This window comes from Dipodomys merriami, unplaced genomic scaffold, assembly GCF_024711535.1.
Source record: "Dipodomys merriami isolate MVZ:Mamm:240054 unplaced genomic scaffold, mDipMer1.0.p SCAF_80, whole genome shotgun sequence".
NCBI lineage: Eukaryota > Metazoa > Chordata > Mammalia > Rodentia > Heteromyidae > Dipodomys > Dipodomys merriami.
Window position 1 is genome coordinate 5,225,368 of NW_027206402.1, and position 20,595 is coordinate 5,245,962.

Sequence of the window (20,595 nt, forward strand, 5' to 3'; positions counted from 1 at the left end):
TTTTTTATGAGGTCTCTTATTTTTTTTAATATTATTTTATTTTATTTGAGAACATACTGTACAGAGGGGCTACAATTACATGGGCAGGATAATGCATACATTTCTTACCAAGCATTGCAGCCTCCTCCTTTGTTTACCCTTCACCTCCCTTCCCAGCCTCCCCCCTCCCCCCACCCAATTATACCCCCCTCCCCCCCACACCGACATTGTAAAGCTGGTTTTGACATGACATTTTGTATTTCTCATTGTTGCAACAGGTCCACCTGAATCCTTAAACGACTTGTTTGCCCCCATCTCCTCCACATGTTATACTGACATCAAATATAGTGAAAGCGGGGGTTACACTGTGGGGGAGGGACATACAAAGCAACAAAGAAATAATCTTATAAATGCGTTAGAAACATATGTATGAAAGAAATGAAAACATTAAAATACATATTTAAGGGTTCATTTTCCTAACATCACATTATCTGACCTTTTCTGCTTGACTCATACCTATACTAGATATTGCAAATAAGGGAAACCATGGGACCTATGCTTCTTTGGGCCTGGCTTACTTCACTTAATATAATTTTTTCCAAGCCTTTCCATTTCCTAACAAATGGGGAAATGTCATTCTTTCTGATGGAGGCATAGAATTCCATTGTGTATATATACCATATTTTCTTGATCCATTCATCTACTGAGGGGCATCTGGGTTGGTTCCATATCTTAGCTATGGTAAATAATGCTGCAATAAACATAGTTGTGCTGGTAGCTTTAGTGTGGTCTTGTTTGTAAACATTTGGGTAAATGCCCAAAAGTGGGATTGCTGGGTCATAGGGAGTTCTATGTGAAGTCTTTTGAGGAACCTCCATACTGTTTTCCAAAGTAGTTGAACAAGTTTACATTCCCACCAACAATGAAGTAAAGTTCCTTTCTGTCCACATCCCCTCCAGCATCTGTTGTTGTTAGAGTTCTTGGTTTTTGCCGTTCTAACTGGAGTGAGGTGATATCTCAATGTTGTTTTGATTTGCATTTCTTTTATGGCTAGGGATGTTGAACATTTCTTCATGTGTCTATTGGCCATCCTTCTTTCTTCTTCAGAGAAGCTTCTCTTTAAGTCTTTCGCCCACTTTTTTATTGAGCAGTTGTTTCTTTGAGGATTTGTTGTTGGGGCGTTTAATTTTTTGAGTTCCAAGTATATTTTAGATATGAGACCCTTGTCCGTTTTATGGCTAGTAAAGATCTTCTCCCAATCGGTGGGCTTTCTATTGATCTTGCTAGCTATGTCATTTGCCCTGCAGAAGCTCTGCAACTTTATGCAATCCCATTTGTCCAACCTTTCTTTCATTTGTTGTGTTTCTGGGTCTCTATTCAGAAAATTTCGGCCTGAGCCAAGGAGACCTAGGGTTTCTCCTATTCCATCCTGTAATGTTTTCAGAGTGTTTGCTTTGAGTTCAAGGTCTTTGATCCATTTGGAGTTGATTCTGGTGCAGGGTGATATATAAGGATCTAGCTTAAGTTTTCTACATGTAGTTAACCAATTTTGCCAGCACCATTTACTGCCACTGGAAATTTGAACATATATTTTTATTAATCATCACAATTCTGATTATCTTTCCACACACATCAAATGAGTAGTAACTATATTCCTCTATTTTGTGTGTTTTAATCCTCCTTTGAGTTAAAAAGCCTTAACTATTAAAAACTATAGAAGAGTTATCAAATTAATTCTACCATCATCATTTTCCCACCCAATCTTGTTACATTAGTTATGTGAATTTTTGTTTCTTTATATGTTGCTCCGCCACAATATAATCCCTGTTTTCACTGCATTTGATGTCGGTGCCATGCATCTTCTATATATATTTCTCTAGCTTTGGGAGGAGAGGGGAAAAATCCAAATGCTTAACAATGGATACAGCTTGACCCCCTGTAACAATGAGGTGTAAAAGACACTATGTTGAAAAACTTACTTTACAATTTAGGCAGGAAGGAAGGCGAGAGGAGGGAGTGTACTTCTGGAGGTGGGAGGGAAGGGATGGTAGGGGAAAAACAAAGGAGGAGGTAACAATGCTTGATAGGAAATATACTCATTATTTTGCTCATGTAAATGTAACCCCTCTGTACAGTATTTTTACAATAAAAACATTAAAAAAGATACTATATGAAAGTTTGCACATGATACCTTATAACTATAATTCTTTCAAGAATTAGGGTTTTACACAAACATCCTGATTGCTTTGCCAAAGGATAAGAGATTGAAATAAGGTACCTAGCATCTTGGAAGGAAAATACTATTGGCTTTAGATCAAATTCATTTATCTAATACTGAGGAAATGAATTTCAGAAATGGCAGAGGCAAAGTGTATCATAAAAATAACCTTATGAGGTACAACCAGGATGCCCAGATCAAACTTCCTGGAAAAAAGCAATGAATGAAAAGCTACTAATACTTCTAAAATGAGCCTATTGGTGATGGTTCATGCTTGTTATGCTAGGTAATTAGAAGTCAAAGATGAAAGGATATCAATTGAAAGCTTGGCCAGGAAGAAAACCTTCCTCTCTGCAACCAGCAGACAGGAAGCATCAGCTCTGTGCCTGATGCCCAGCTGGCTGGACGGTCTCTGCCCACATTCCGACACACAAGACCAACCCAATCTGAAATATTATCAAATACATTCAAATAATATCTCCTGATTGGGAGATAATCTTTGAAAGATATAACTAAAACATTTCACTGATTTCCTTTTGAAAAATTCAGAATGAAAGGGGAAATATGTTCTCACTGACTGAAGGGTAAGTTAACGACCAGAATGATGTTAATGGGGGTAGAAGCCCATTTGGTAACTTATCCACTCAACCATCTTTCCTCACTTCTTGTCACATATCCTGAGCAGTGAGATTTTGTAATGCAAAGTATGTGTGTGAGCATGCAGCTTGTAAAAGTAGTAATGAAATGCTAGGCACTGGAACTCAGGCCTGTAAAACTAGCTGCTCAGAACCCTGAGATATGAGGAACTGAGTTCAAAGCCAACATGAGAATAAAAGACTCTTACCTTCAATTTACCAGTAAAGGCAAAAAGATGAGCTGTGCTTCAAATGCCAGAGTGCTAGCATTGCATACAAAGCTAAGGGACATCCAGGCCCTGAATTCAAGCCCAGTACTGGCTCTCATACACAAAAAGTAACCATGACAACATCACAGGTTATAAATATATTAGCAAGGGATGTAGGAGAATGGGATGATGACAGCATTTACCTCACTTTTAGTCTCAAGCATTCTGTACAGCGTAGCCCAATCTGTGAAAAGCTCTAGGTGAAATCTTCCTCAAAATCAGATTCATCCTCATATCCCTCTGCACATTTATCACACACACACACACACACACACACACACACACACACACACACACACACACAAAGGTCTATATTTTGCCATCTAATTTTGAAATATATAACCATACACATATGCTTCAGAATTCTGTGCCCTTGATTAGGTTACATAGGGAGCACAATATATCCAGGGTCTGGCTCATTCTTCTAATCCGCTGCTCAGGAGGGTGGGATCTGAGGATCACAGTTTGATGCCAACCTAAGCAAATAACTCCTCAAGATTCTTATCTTCAATTAAGAAGCAAGAAGTGGAGATGTGGTTCAAGTGGCACAGTGATAGCATTGAGTAAAATAATCTAAGCAAGATTTCCAGACCCTCAGTCCAAGCCTGTGTACTGGCCCACTAACACTCCATAAGCCAAAAATCCCTGAAAGACCAAACCAAAAATATGTCAATTTTATGCTAACTTATGAAGTGAAATCCAATAAGGCAACATAGTTTTTGGTTGTTGAAGATTTGGTTGGAAAACCAAAAATTCAACGTGTGCTTAAGTGATATAACAAACAAGCAACGAAATAAAAATTTCCCAATAAAAATCTGGAACCCCTGACCAAGAGATTTTTTTCTACGTTTTTGAAAATTACTTATTTTTCAGTAAGTGAAATAGTATAAACCTTTATTATAAGTTATAGGAGTCAGTGTAAGCTCCAAGGAAGTGAATGTAAAACTAAAATCACACACAGCATTACAAGTTTCTATGCCTCTGGTGAGACACTAGAAATCTGTAATTGTGTAGCCTCTAGAAAGGAGAAGGGAGATGCTCAGCATCATTGGTCATAAAAGAAATGCAAATCAAAACCACATTGATTCCACCTCACCCCAGTTAGAATAGCCATTTTCAAGAGAACAAATAATAGCAGATGTTGACCAGGATGTGGCTAAATATGAACACTACTACACTGTTGGTGGGAATGGAAGGCAGTATGGAGGTTCCTAAAAAGACTAAACATAGAACTCCCGTAAGATCCAACTATCCCACTTCTTGGCCATCACCCAAATGATTTCAAAATAGAGCACAATAAGCTACCAGCACAACTATGTTCATTGCAGCATTGTTTACCATAAATAAGATATGGAACCAACCCAGTTGCCTCACAATAGATGAATGGATCAAGAAAATGTGGTATATTTACACAATTTTATGCTTCTGTAAGAAAGAATGATATTGTCCCTTTCATAAGAAAATTGATAGACTTGGAAAAAATCATATTAAGTGAAGTAAGCCAGGCCCAAAGAAACATAGGCTCTATGATTTCCCTTATTTGCAATTAGTATTATCCTGTTAGTCCTGACAGAGGATTATAATAGCTGAAGTACTATAAACATATGTGTGATCATACAAAATGATGCTAATTGAAATGAACACGAAGATATTGAAACAGCAGGTCTTATTTTGTTTATTGTCAACCTTGATATAGCCAATGTACAGTAACTAGTTCTTTCTTTTTACTTTATTTCATTTTTCTTTTCAAATTAGTTTTATCCCTGGCAATTCTTGTCTTTGATTCTGGTACCCTCCATCCTATATATGCATGTATTTGAGGAAAGGGAAGGGAAATAACAAAATGCTGAAAGATGACCCAGTGCAACAATAATAGGTTACATTAAAGCGGGAATGATCTTTACAACAACCTGGGGGACATGGGGGGAGGAAGGAGTGGAGGGAAGGGATAGACAGAGAAAAACAATAGAGTGGGAAACAATTTTCAATGAGAAATGTAACTTATTCGTGTAAATATAACCCCTCTGTACAGCATCTTTACAATAAAATATTTTTAGTGTAAAAATGAATTTTTCCCATCAAATGTCAAGCTGATACCATTGGAACTTCTGAGTTCATGTGAAAGAGTGTTTTAGGAGTTTCAAGAAGCTAGTACTAAGTACAAATAACCACAATTTAGTGATAATAAGAAAAGCTCTTTTTATTGTACTATATGAACAAAAGAAAATTTCTTTTTGTTTCTGTTCACTTAGAACTCTCTTTGCCATCTGCATTGTTCCAAAGTCAAACTAACCACTTATCCTTATCTTTCTTTGGTATCTAGCTTTGGCATGTAATCTGAGATATAAGCAGTATTCTTTTTTTCAATTTGGAGGCCTAGCAGGGAGGTGCTCCTTCCTGGTCAAGAGGTTAGACTGGAGGACCCAGCACACTTGCTGTGGTTTCTTCTGCACAGCTCACTGAGGAACTTACTCAAATATGTTTTCAAATTCTACCAATAACTCTTATTAGTATGAAGCACTTAATTAGAAGTCACTTTCTCAAACTCCTATTTGAGTAATAAATAGAATAGGAAAAATGTTGTTTGCTATTTTTTATCACTACATATCTTAATGTCTAAGTATAAAAGCCAGACTTACTCTAAGGGCCTAGAATAAGCAAAATGGCTTCTAGAGCTCAGATTATTTCTTTCCACAGAAGATGACAGCAGCAGAAACTGGCAGAAGGAAGAGAAAGTTTAATGTCTCCTTAATTCTTAAGTTTCAATGCTCATTGAGGAATCCTCAGGACTGAGGACAGTTTAAGGACGTAACAGATCCTGTGTTGTTTTCTATCATAGGAAGCAGACACCAGTCTCCCATCACTCTTTAGGTGACACACATGAGTGGTGTTCTTGGTGGGTCCTGAGAGGGTCCAGGACGGCTCTGTCATGATCACTGGAAACTCGGAATTGCTCTCTAAGAGAACGACATAGAGGAATGTGGTAACAAGACCTGAGATAGGGTTTTGTCAGATCTAGGTGATTTGTAACAGGCACTAATGCCTTCTGACTAAGAATGTGAATATATCATCAGGGTCCGGCACACAAATTTATCATGACGCGTTACCTTGCACCATTTCATAATGAAAGCCAAGAAAAGATAATTAATGCCCTCTGGACATGTTTTCATCAATATTTATTAGATAAAAAGTTATAAAATCAAGTTCATGTTGAGGAAAAATCCCAGATGAAAACCAAATTTCAGGGGCATTTACAAAAACTGTTGTTCCGTATATATCATATGTGACAAATTATTAAAACTTAAAGAAGCTGTGTAAGTTAAATTGATTCTTTTGTAATACTGCTGCAACTTTATTTTACATTTCAACTACTTAATAAAAATAAGGTAGGCCAAGCATCACCAGTGGCTCACATCTAGCTTCAACTGTGGCTATTAAGAAGGATGAGAGGAGTTCCGGGAAGATGGCGGAGGAGAAGCTGGAATCTGAACAAGCTCTCGCATAGAAAGGAGTTTTAGAGTTCCAGTGAACAGTCCTAAGCCAGAGAATCACACCAAGTGTGTCATCACAGGACAGAGAGTTAGACAAGAGAGGGGAAGCCAAGGAAACGCAGCAGCTGCCGCTCCGGCGGCGGGGCCGCGGCAGCGGCGACCACCGCCGCGGAGACATACCTGAGACACAGAGAGTCGGGAACGAAGGAGCCAGACGCAGCAGATGAGCGGATTCTACCCAACACCAACAAGAACCGACAAGGAGCGAACATCTTCATCCTGCTGTTTGCAGACCAGAGACGACCCAGGATCCAAGACTCGGCGTGAGTACAAGCCTGACATCCTCACTCCTCAGGGAGCAGAGGAGGGAAGGCCACCCCTCCCCCCCCAGCACCGGTGATCTCCATCTTGGATACCGACAAAGCTCGGAGGAGCTGCTAGCTCCAGCTCAGGCCTTGGAATAAAATGAGTCATTTAGCAGGTGACAAGAACTTAACGGCGAAGTGACCTGCCAGACTCAGCTCCATCCAGGGAAAAGCCACCCAGCTCAGGCGCCAGCCATCGGAGTGCCTTACTTCACTGGGTAACCAGAGCCAGAGGCTGCCCCTCCCTCTAGCAGCCTCGACAATCAATTGAAAAACAGAAACCCTGAGAATGGCTCCAGGCTGGGCGCTGTGAGCTTTATCACAAAATAGCCCCAGGGAAAAGCTACTGTTTATTGAAAGGCCTCAACTCTACCCAGAACCTAGCCTCATCACCACATCCCCCTCTTTTGTGACTCTCAAAGCAGACCACCCTCCCAGAAAACTAACCTGGGAGGGGGATCTCAAAATCTTGGGTAAAGCAGAGCATTTTTCTGCCTCTTCCAACCAACCGACTTAAGAAACCAATCAAGCCACAGGACCTCAACCTGACCAGAGACTCCAACAAGAGACTGGTTGCAGACAAAAGGGAGATACAGGATTCTTCCCACTCCTCCCCCCCCCAAAAAAAAAATCAAAAGACTTTTTTTTTTCTTTTTTTTTTCTTCTTCTTCTTTTCTTTTTTTTGCTTGTTTTTTGTTTTTTGTTACCTTATATATATATATATATATATATATATATATATAAATTTTTTTCCCTTCTAAAACTTTTATTAATCTTTAATTTTTGCCTCTTCTGAAAAAATAATTGTTTTCCAGTAGCCTTTTTTTTTTTCTCATCTTATAATTTTTATTTTAGGAATACGTGAATAAGAGTTTTCCTTTCTTTTCTTGTCTTCTTTCTCTTTTTCTTTCTTTCTTAATTATCTTTTTGTTTTTTATCTAGCTCTACTGAACTTCTGATCTTTTCTTCTCCCGTTCCCATCCTCAAAGCTTTTCACATCTCCGCTATGTCCCTCCCCTTCTCTGAACATATTCACATTCCATTCTAAATAGACGGTCTTTTAACCTCTATAATAACATTAATTTTTACGTTTCTATTATTTTTCTGGTCTCTCTTTATTCCCCTTTCCGTCTCTTCTTTCTCTCTCTCTCTCTACTTGCATCCTACCCAACTCATTTCCTGCACTGTGATTAGGACATAGTTAACTCTCCCTGTGCCTCCCCACACCAATCTACTCCTATTTTTTACCCACATCTCTCCCTAATCCTAATAATTTCTGGTTTTCCAAATTCTTTTCTGCGGTTAGAAGTCCTTTAACATATAGTTGTTTGATGTTGAATAGATGTATCTGTTGAACTAGATTGTATCTGTAAACTATTGACTGTACAAATGCAAACTTTGGTTGATGGTTGCCTTAAGATAGTGTTCTAGCACAAAACTGGTGCAATCTTTATCTCAAATGGGCCGAGTAAGCCGAAAAAACACAAGAAAAATGGCAAATTCGGGTATCTCAATTCCCAACCTTGATAATCAGGGATTAGAACAGATAAAGAATAATCCAGAGGAGAGTTCCCAAATAGCTCTACAAACACTAATAGCAAACATGATAAATGAGAAGTTTGACAATGTACAAAGGACTCTGTATGAGCGTGATAGGGAGAGAGAGGAGGCATCCCAGAAGTTTATACAGGAATATCATAAGCGTGAGGAAGCTTCTCAAAAACTGATACAGGATTTGCGTGAACAACTTGAGAATACTCAAAGAGAAAGGGAGGAATGGCGTGAGCAGGCAGAGATCACTCAAAGAGAACTGCAGGAATCCCACAGAAGGGAGGAAACTAATCAAAGAGTAATTCACGAATTAAGAGACCAGGTAGAGAATACACAAAGATCACTAAAGACATTCATGGAATCCATTAACAAAGAGCTGAAGGAAGTCAGGGAGACCACAAAGGGAATGCTGAATGGAACCCAACAGAAGGAATGGGAGTCCAAAGAAACCATAACCAATCAACTAAGTGATTTGAGAACAAACACTGAACACCAAATTAAGGAAGTAAAGAAATTCATACAAGACCTAAAACAGAGCTTCAACAAAGAACTTGAAACCATCAAAGCTGACCAATTAGAAGGAAAAGAGATAAAAAACAAAGTAGAGAGTCTCGACAGCAGGTTAGACCATGCAGAAGATCGAATCTCAGGGATTGAAGACAGCCTTGATATTATAGAGAAAGAACATACAACCATCCAAGACAAGTCCAAGAAATATGATAGGTCTATCCAACACCTGGAAGACACCATCAGAAGGCCCAATCTAAGGATAATGGGTGTAGAAGAGCACCTAGAAACAGAAGTTAATGGTCTAGGAAATTTGTTTAACAGGATCCTAGCAGAGAACTTCCCAAACATACAAAAAGATAGGCCTATTCAGATACAAGAAGCTTTTAGAACCCCAAATAGACCAGACCAGAATAGGACATCCCACCGTCACATTATAATCCACACAGGATCAACCCAGACCAAGGAAAAGATCCTTAAAGCTGTCAAGGAGAAAAGGTTAATCACCTATAAAGGGAAACCAATTAGAATCACCTCACATTTCTCAGCAGAGACAATCAAAGCAAGAAGAGCCTGGAATGACGTATGCCATGCCCTAACAACAAAGAACTATCAACCAAGAATACTGTACCCAGCTAAACTCTCCTTCCTAACTGAAGGCCAAATAAAAACCTTCCATAGCAAAGAAAAATTGAAACAATACATCTCCACCAAACCAGCTTTGCAAAAGATTCTTAAAGATGTCCTACACATAGAAAACCAACAAGAACGCAACAAAGGCCAAGAAACTGCACCCAAACTGAGAATCCAAGAACCTTAGGAAGAACCCAGTTTTCACAGCCCCCAAGAAGGAACACTCAAATACCTCTCAGTCCTATCTCTTAACGTTAACGGACTGAACTCTCCAATTAAGCGACATAGACTGTCTAGTTGGATTAAAAAACAAGACCCCTCTATCTGCTGCCTGCAGGAGTCACATCTTGCCCGTAAAAACAAACATATTTTCAAAGTTAAAGGCTGGAACAAAATTACCAAGCAAACGGCCCTCATAAACAGGCGGGAGTTGCAATCCTAATATCAGATAAAATAGACTTCAAACTAAAATTCGTGAGAAGAGATAAAGAAGGTCGCTACATACTAATTAAAGGATCTCTCCTTCAGGAGGATATTACAATTCTAAATATCTATTCGCCAAACAATGGAGCACCCAAATTTATCAAAGAAACACTACTTTCCCTCAAATCCCATATAGATCCAAAGACATTAATTGTTGGGGATTTTAACACACCACTCTCCCCACTAGATAGATCAACTCGGCAAAAACTCAACAGAGAATCCCCAGATCTAAACAGCTGCATAGATCAACTAGACTTAACAGACATTTACCGAACATTTCACCCAGCAGCAACAGAATACACGTTCTTCTCAGCAGCACATGGAACGTTTTCTAAAATAGACCACATTTTAGGCCACAAAGCAAACTTGTCTAAATTCAGAAACATTGAAGTTATACCTTGCATTCTCTCTGACCACAAGGGAATAAAATTAGATCTCAACACCAAAAGCCACCAAAGAAAGTCCGGTATCACATGGAGGCTGAACAACACACTGCTGAATCATGAGTGGGTCATGGAAGAGATTAGAAAGGAAATTCAAATGTTCATGCTATTCAACAAAAATGAACACACAAATTACCAGCTCCTCTGGGACACAGCAAAGGCAGTACTCAGAGGCAAGTTTATAGCTCTGAGCTCCTACATCAACAAATTGGAGAGATCGGAAACTAACAATTTAATGACACATCTAAACCTCCTTGAAAAAGAGCAGCAAGATAAACCCCAATCCAGTAGACGGAAAGAAATAATCAAAATTAAATCAGAATTAAATGAATTAGAATCCAAAAAAACTATAGAAAGAATCAACAAAACAAAGAGTTGGTTCTTTGAAAAACTTAACAAAATTGACAGACCCTTAGCAAACCTTATCAGAAAAAGGAGAGAACACACCCAAATTAATAAACTCAGAGATGGGAATGGAAACATCACCACGGAAACAACCAAGATTCAGAACATTATTAGGGGATACTTCTCAAAACTTTATGCTAATAAGTTTGAGAACTTGACAGAAATGGACCTTTTCCTAGCAAATATTGACATGCCAAAACTAAACCAAGATGAGTTAAACCAGCTTAACAGGCCCATATCAAGCATCGAAATAGAAACAGCAATAAGAGACCTCCCAGCTAAGAAAAGTCCAGGACCAGATGGTTTTACAGCGGAATTTTACAAGGCCTTCAAAGCAGAGCTCACACCAATACTCCTCCAACTCTTCAATGAAATTGAAAGAGAAAGCTCACTACCGAATACATTCTATGAAGCCATCATAACCCTCATCCCAAAACCAGGCAGGGACTCATCAAAGAAAGAGAACTATAGACCCATTTCTTTGATGAACATTGATGCAAAACTTCTCAACAAAATTTTGGCCAATCGACTTCAACAATTCATCCAAAAAATCATACACCATGATCAAACAGGATTCATTTCAGGGATGCAAAGCTGGTTCAATATACGCAAATCAATTAATATTATTCATCACATCAACAGGAGCAAGAATAAGAACCACATGGTTATCTCAATAGATGCAGAAAAAGCATTCGACAAGATCCAACACCCCTTTATGATGAAGGTTCTGGAAAAATTAGGAATCCATGGAACATTCCTCAATACAATAAAGGCTATATATGACAAACCTACAGCCAGCATTATACTCAATGGTGAAAAACTAAAGCCATTTCCTCTTAACTCAGGAACAAGACAAGGATGCCCACTCTCTCCACTTCTCTTCAATCTAGTATTAGAATGCCTAGCTACAGCAATAAGACAAGATGCAGACATAAAGGGGATCCAAATAGGGAAAGAAGAAATAAAACTCTCCCTCTTTGCAGATGACATGATCTTGTATTTAAAGAATCCCATAGACTCCACTCCCAAACTACTCAAGCTGATTCAAAACTTTGGCAAAGTAGCAGGTTATAAAATTAACCACCAAAAATCAATGGCTTTTCTATATGCCAACAATGAGAAAAGTGTGGCTGAAATTAGGAAAGCAACTCCATTTGTAATAGCCCCACAAAAAATAAAATACCTAGGAATTAACTTAACCAAAGAAGTGAAGGACCTCTATGATGAAAACTTTAAAATCTTGAAAAAGGAAATCAACACAGAACTTAAAAAATGGCAAAACCTCCCATGCTCCTGGATTGGCAAGATTAACATCGTGAAAATGGCAATACTTCCCAAGGCTATCTACAAATTCAACGCGATACCTATCAAAATTCCACCCTCATTCTTCAAGGAAATAGAGGAGGCAATCCAAAAATTCATATGGAACAATAAAAGACCCCGAATAGCAAAAACGCTCCTCAACGGAAAGAACACTGCTGGAGGAATATCAATACCAAATTTCAAACTCTACTATAAAGCCATAGTAATCAAAACAGCTTGGTATTGGCATAAGAACAGACCTCAGGACCAATGGAATAGAATTGAAAACCCAGAAATGAACCTACAGACCTATAGCCATCTAAATTCGATAAGGGAGCTAAAACAATAGAATGGAAGAAAGACAGCCTCTTCAGTAAATGGTGCTGGCAAAATTGGTTAACTACATGTAGAAAACTAAAGCTAGATCCTTATATATCACCCTGCACCAGAATCAACTCCAAATGGATCAAAGACCTTGAACTCAAAGCAGACACTCTGAAAACATTACAGGATGGAATAGGAGAAACCCTAGGTCTCCTTGGCTCAGGCCGAAATTTTCTGAATAGAGACCCGGAAGCACAACAAATCAAAGAAAGGTTGGACAAATGGGATTGCATAAAGTTGCAGAGCTTCTGCAGGGCAAATGACATAGCTGGCAAGATCAATAGAAAGCCCACCGATTGGGAGAAGATCTTTACTAGCCATACAACGGACAAGGGTCTCATATCTAAAATATACTTGGAACTCAAAAAATTAAACCACCCAACAACAAATCCTCAAAGAATCAACTGCCCAATAAATAAGTGGGCGAAAGACTTAAAGAGAAGCTTCTCTGAAGAAGAAACAAGGATGGCCAATAGACACATGAAGAAATGTTCAACATCCCTAGCCATAAAAGAAATGCAAATCAAAACAACATTGAGATATCACCTCACTCCAGTTAGAACAGCAAAAATCAAGAACTCTAACAACAACAGATGCTGGAGGGGATGTGGACAGAAAGGAACCTTACTTCATTGTTGGTGGGAATGTAAACTTGTTCAACCACTTTGGAAAGCAGTATGGAGGTTCCTCAGAAGACTTCACATAGATCTCCCCTATGATCCAGCAATCCCACTTTTGGGCATTTACCCAAATGTTTACAAACAAGACCACACTAAAGCTACCAGCACAACTATGTTTATTGCAGCATTATTTACCATAGCTAAGATATGGAACCAACCCAGATGCCCCTCAGTAGATGAATGGATCAAGAAAATGTGGTATATATACACAATGGAATTCTATGCCTCCATCAGAAAGAATGACATTTCCCCATTTGTTAGGAAATGGAAAGGTTTGGAAAAAATTATATTAAGTGAAGTAAGCCAGGCCCAAAGAAGCATAGGTCCCATGGTTTCCCTTATTTGCAATATCTAGTATAGGTATGAGTCAAGCGGAAAAGGTCAGATAATGTGATGTTAGGAAAATGAACCCTTAAATATGTATTTTAATGTTTTCGTTTCTTTCATGCATGTGTTTCTAACGCATTTATAAGATTATTTCTTTGTTGCTTTGTATGTCCCTCCCCCACAGTGTAACCCCCGCTTTCACTATATTTGATGTCAGTATAACATGTGGAGGAAATGGGGACAAACAAGTCATTTAAGGACTCAGGTGGACCTGTTGCAACAATGAGAAGTACAAAATGTCATGTCAAAACCAGCTTTACAATGTCGGTGTGGGGGGTGGAGGGGGGTATAATTGGGTGGGGGGAGGGGGGAGGCGGGGAAGGGAAGTGAAGGGTAAACAAAGGAGGAGGCTGCAATGCTTGGTAAGAAATGTATGCATTATCCTGCCCATGTAATTGTAGCCCCCCTGTACAGTATGTTCTCAAATAAAATAAAATACAATTAAAAAAAAAAAAAAGAAGGATGAGAACTGTGGAAAGTGGATTGAAGCTACCGCAGGCAGGAAAATCTGTGAAACTTTTATCTCCAATTAACTGTTCAAATCCAGAAATGGATGTTTGGTTCAAGTTGTAGAGAGTTAGCTATAAGTAAAATAGCTAAAGGTCAGCTCCCTGAGTTCAAACCCCACTATACACACACACGCACACACACACACACACACACACACACACACACACACACACACACACACACACACACACACACACACAACCTATCTCAAAAATAACGAGTGACCAAGGACCAGAAGAAAGATAATATTTTTTCTTTATTTTCTTTCATTTTTGTCATTTTTTCATTTATCTCTCTTTGGGAATGTAAAGGGGGCATAGCAATGGAGGGACAAAGGATGAACAAATGCAGCAGTGGCACTCAGTTGAGACTATGTTGAAAGTGCACTATGAAACTTGTTGGTGGGGAAGGAGGGGAAAACTGGAGGAGACGCAGGGAAAGGGTGACATTGTCCAAATAGAAATATACTCATTGAAGTAGAGCTTTGGCTCAATATCAATGCCATTCTTCAGCAAAAGGGCTCAGGAACACTGCCCAGGCCATGGGTTCAAGCCTCATGACTATAACAAAAACAAAGACAAAAATAGGTAGTCATTACCAAACATATGTAACAAATCTTCTACATCACAGTAATAAGAAGAAGAAGGAGGAGGAGGAGGAGGAGGAGGAGGAGGAGGAGGAGGAGGAGGAGGAGGAGGAGGAGGAAGAGGAGGAGGAAAAGGAAAAGAAGAAGAAGAAGAAGAAGAAGAAGAAGAAGAAGAAGAAGAAGAAGAAGAAGAAGAAGAAGAAGAAGAAGAAGAAGAAGAAAGAAAGAAGGAGAAGGAGGAGGAAGAGGAGGAGGAGGAGGAGGAGGAGGAGAAGAAGAAGAAGAAGAAGAAGAAGAAGAAGAAGAAGAAGAAGAAGAAGAAGAAGAAGAAGAAGAAGAAGAAGAAGAAGAAGAAGAAGAAGAAGAAGAAGTTAATAAAAACCAAACCAATGAGAGAAAATCTAAGAGAGCAAGGTAAGGGGTGACATTTCCAAAAAGAAATATACTCATACCTGACTTATATGACTATAATCTATGTGTAAATTACCTTTATCATAATATAAAATTTAAAAAAAAAACAGAAATATAGTGCTGGAGGCAAATCTGAAATGGAAGAAGATCAGATTAATATCCAATACCAATTTCAAACCCCATTATCAATTTCTCTTTCAAAAATGGCTCTTCTCATCACTTGTACTTTCCCTAGCTTATGAGATGGGGTGCAAATATTTAAAGGGTGAGGAATGAGTCATACATACAAGAGGAATTTAATAGTACCTGTAAAGAGCAGTACTTGCTAGAACACATGTTGCCTAGAACACATGTTGATACCATGTTTTCTGAAATATACAAACCTAGTTGAGCTTGCATACAAGCTCCACTCTATACAAGCTGTGGATTCAAAGTTAACTAAAGTCTCTGGACCTCAAATTCTTCATAGGTAACAATAGTTATATCACAGGATTATGAGACCTGGATGTCATCAAACATGGTGTGGGTTGTGTTTTAAGTGTGTGTGCAACACTCAAACACTGCTGGGGCGAGTAAAAACTGGCGTGATGTTTACCATATTACTTAACAGTAATACAACACCTACTACAAGCTCACACCTATAATCCTACTTATAAAAGAGGTTGAGGCCTCAGGATCTAGGTTCTTTGTCAGCCTGGACCGGAAACTGGATGAGACTCATCTCCAATGACCTCTAAAAAGGTTGGAGGTGGAGCTTTGGTTCAAATGGTAGAGTGCTAGACTTGAGCATAAATCTCAGGACATTGACCAGGCCCTGAGTTCAAGCCCTAGGGCCAACACACACACACACACACACACACACACACACACACACACAATTTTGTATATTCCTATCACGTTACTTAATACTTTTTCTCTTCCAAGCCCACCAGTTGTTGTTGTTGATGATGATGATGATGACAAGGACTTGCTGTGAAGCTCAGGGTGCTATTAAACTTACAATACCCTTGCGTACTGGGATTACAGGTATGTGTACCATACTTGACTTTACTCAGTAACTCTACTTATAACATTTTTCTGAAAGAAATTTATTCAAATTCATGAAGATACTATGGCTTAAAGTTGTTCACACTAATTTTCAAGTGTACAAAATGTAAATAATATAAGTGGATATAGTACTATGCTACCACATGGTAATTCCAGCCAAAACTCAGGAACCTGACACAAGAGAATAAGGATTTGAGGTAAGCCTTGTCTACAATGTAGGACTTCTTCTATAAAGGAAAAAAAGTATAAATATTAATCTACTAGGAAATATATAATATGTTAAATTTATATAATGGAACAAATAGATCATTGTTAATGAAAATAAAATGGCTTTTACTAGAAATGAGGAATCAAATGTGCTCACTGTGTAGGTGAGTTAGAAAGTTCTTACCAAAAGCTACATACTTTTCTTGTTTTCTATTCTTCCAAAATTGTTTGCTTTCCAGAATCATGCCTTATCTTTCCTTACTGGTTTCTTTAGCTTATTTCATACATGCCCACAGGGTCTTCAACTATCATTTATTTATGTGAAGAGCTTGCAAATATCTCTCTTCAGTCCAAACTCCTGGTATGCACCTCTGTTCCATATATTCAACTACCATAAATACTTGTGAAAGAGTAATCCTGTCTTTCTATTACTGTCTTTCTATTAATGTGTCAGTAAACTTTAGGAAAATAAAGGAATAACATCAATAAATATAACTGATTATTGTAATAGTAATGTTAAACATTACTACAATGCTGATTATTTTCTGAGCAATTTAATATAAAGCTCAAGGAAAGCAACGTTTTTGAGTGCTGATATTGGAGTTTAAACTCAAGACCTTACCTTCTCACTTATGCATTTTCCCTCAAGGGCGGTGTTTTACTCTTGAACCACAGATTCCCTTCCAAATTTATTTGGGGGATTATTTAGAGATAAGAAACTCATGGTCTTTCCTTCTTGGGCTGGATTTAAACCTGGATCTCAGTTCTCTGAGTAGATAGAATTACCAGTGTGTGCTAACAATGTCCAGTTTCAAGGAGAGGGCAAGTTTCTGATTTCAAGCTCCAGTAATAGCACAAAAACAAAAACAAAATTATGACATATAAATATACTGATAAACTAGGAACCCAAACAAACCAAATGTGGGTATCTAGATGGGCGAAAGACTTAATAGCATTATTATCACTATTACCTTTCCTAGCATTTTGAATAACCTGAAATTATGGATTAAAGTCATAGCTTAGTTGGTAAAGTACTAGCTAAAGAGCAACAACATCAAACACCAAGTACAAGTCTCAGTCTCAAACTTTAAATGAAATCTGAAATGATTTTTTCCTTAAATGAAAATTGACCATAGGAAACCCCTGATACCTAAATGTATGGTCAAAGAAGAAAATTGGAAAATGTTCAGGAAGACAGACTTTTAAATCTCAGTGATTACCATATGGACAGTAGATCAGACCATGTGTAACTTCATACTACATGCAGTGGGCTACGTTAAGGACTTAAAAATTGTACACATTTACACTCCTCAAAAAAAAAAAAACACAACTTACCAGGACACTGGGGATTCACATATGTAATTCTAGCTCAGTGCTCTGTTACTTGAGCCACAAACTCCATTTTCAGCATTTTTGGTGTTTAGTTGGAGATAGGAGTCTCACAGGTTTTCCTCCCCTGGCTGGCTTTGAAACAAAATCCTCAGCTCTTTGCCCACTGAGTAGATAGGATTACAAGCTTGAACTGATACTCTTATTTTTCTATTCTATTCTTCTTTTGCTTTTCTATTTAAGAATCATTTCGTTAAGTGGCAAAAAAATCCTGCTTTTGAACACAGCAGAGAAAATCAATGAAAATAGAAGCTGTGTCTGAATAGATCAATAAATGGATATATATTTTAAAAGACGGATCAAAATACAAAATAACAAAACAGAGAAGAAACCAGTTGCCAATAACCAAAACAAATGAGTACTTTATCAGAAATCCTACCGTTATAAAATTTAAAAGTACAGTAATAAACAGCTTCAGATGATTTATTCAAAGATAAAACCTATCAAACCTACTTAAGGAAGAACGAAAAAAATGGAATCTACACAAATTTTCTCAATTTACATTTAAATGCATTGCAATCTATAAAACTCTAGGTACTGATGAATTTATTATTGATTTTCCTAAAACTTTGAAGAGATCATTTTGATTCTACAAAAATATTTCCTTAGAAAGTGAGGAAATACTATTTGCCCTCTTAAAAGTTTCTCGTAAAAAATATCTGGCTGAATTTTGTCTGGAATTATACTCTATGTACTGAGCAGTTAAGGAGAATTGTTTCAGGACATTGAGTCTTCTAATCATTAAGTACTTGATCGTTCATTTACTTAGTCCTTATTTTTTTGTATAACATTTGAAAGGTTTTATAAAATCCATTAAAGATAAACTTCTGAATTGGAAAACCTTTTGGAGGGAATTTACTCAAAGCAGAATGATATATTTTAGGCATCTCAGTATTTAGAGCTGTGAGTATGAACTCCATGAACAGAATAACTTGTCTTTAAAGAAGTTTTTAATACATAGAGCAAAACTAAGAAAAATTGTAGGTGATAGAGTAACTAAGGGAGGCCAGGACGTGGCCAACTGCCTCCATAGGAAGACAAAAGCTTGGGATGTACCCTGAGGGACAACTCTCCTGTCCTGTTCTGTCCTGTCGAGCTACTTGTCATGTATTGGGTACCTGCACAGGGAGGGCTGGAACTGCTCTCACAGCACCATGAACGTGGTTAGCTTGCTGCCATCCAAGGCCAGCAGCAGAAATCAGATGAAGTGGAGCAGGGATTGGATGGAGGGCGGCCCGTGCTTGATGGATGTTGCTTCTGTGCATACATGATGAAGACCACAGACCTGGTTTTGTTTTCCAATAGAGAAACTGCAGCACTGCCTGAGCCACAAGTATGTCCACTTGCCATGGAAGCTGTGGGCCGTGGAGTCCTCCACCAGCATGTTGGCACAGCCCTCACCGTCTGTGGAGTGTAGAAAGTAGTATCAAGATTCCCAGTAGTTCGGCTCTTTCCACAGGGTCAGGGCCCAAAATGGAAGGAGCTAAGGATGGCCCCATTTCCAGGAACCCCAACTGGAACACTTCAGGGCTCTGGAGAAGGGGTCCATCAACTGAACACCCTAGCCAGACACTCCATCCATTTCTGCCATCTACATCCATTTCAGGGACTCCAACACCAGCATGGACAGCTCTGCTGTGCTGTTTTGCTGGCCATGAGGGAAGAACAGCAGTATGCTCCTGAGCACATGAGCTCTTGGGCCTCAGAGGGCTTGCTCTGGGACATGTACCTGAAGAAGATGGTCCAGTACATTTGGTGTGCCCCATACTGGCCGCTTTTCTCCATGCAGCTTAACTTGCATGTGATTGTGGGCTTCATTGTGAGAGCCTTCCTGCTCCACCATCGCTGCTGCCAATGTGGCCCTAGTAGTATAATCTTTAGAAAGACTAGGACAAAGCCTGAGAATATTAATGCAAGAAATTGGGGTACATCAAAAAGAGGGTGGGGAAAGGGTAGACGAATGAAGGGAGGAAGGGGCAGAATGTAGTCAAGCTCATTGGGAGAAAATGAGGGAACAGAAGATGTTGTATGAAAGGAAATGTTCTCATCTGACTTATGCAAATGAAATCCCTCTACACAACCTCTTTAAAATAACTATAATCAGCTGGGCACAGGCCACTCAGGCCTGTAATCTTAGCTACACAGGAAGCTGAGATCTGAGGGTCTCAGTTCAAAACCAGCCCGGGCAGGAAACTCCATGTCACCCTTATCTCCAATAAACCACTAAAAAACAGGAAGTGGCGCTCTGGCTCAAGTGGTAGAGTGCTCATCTTGAGTGCAACAGCTGAGGGATAATGCCCAATCCCAGAGTTCAAACCCCATGCCTGACAATAAATAAATAAATAAATGAATAAATAAATAAATAAATAAATAAATAAATAAAACTAAATTTGCTAAAAAGGAATTCATTGCTTATACTGCAAAACTAAGAAATATAAGGGAATGGTGGGTCAGAGGGGGGTGTGATTATTGTAGGTGTGGCACAAATCAATATGCACTGTATTCATAAACTGCTTTTGTTATATGGCAACTCCTTTGTACAACTACTGAAAGATAATTGACAAATAAAAATAATAATTGAATAGATGTAAAATAAGATACAGGAGAAAGAAATGGTTGATAGATACTTCTGATATAGAACAGGGCTTCCTATTACATTGGGACCCTATAGAAGAACTCTACTGTTTTTGTAATATTTCAGAATAAGATGAGA

General features: G+C 38.6%; 1 pseudogene; it reads right to left on the minus strand.

Annotated features, from left to right (window-relative positions):
- LOC138819609 (Golgi to ER traffic protein 4 homolog pseudogene) overlaps nucleotides 1-19,700 on the minus strand; it is a 37,647-nt pseudogene extending 17,947 nt beyond the window's left edge.
- Between the last annotated feature and the right edge of the window lie 895 nt (nucleotides 19,701-20,595).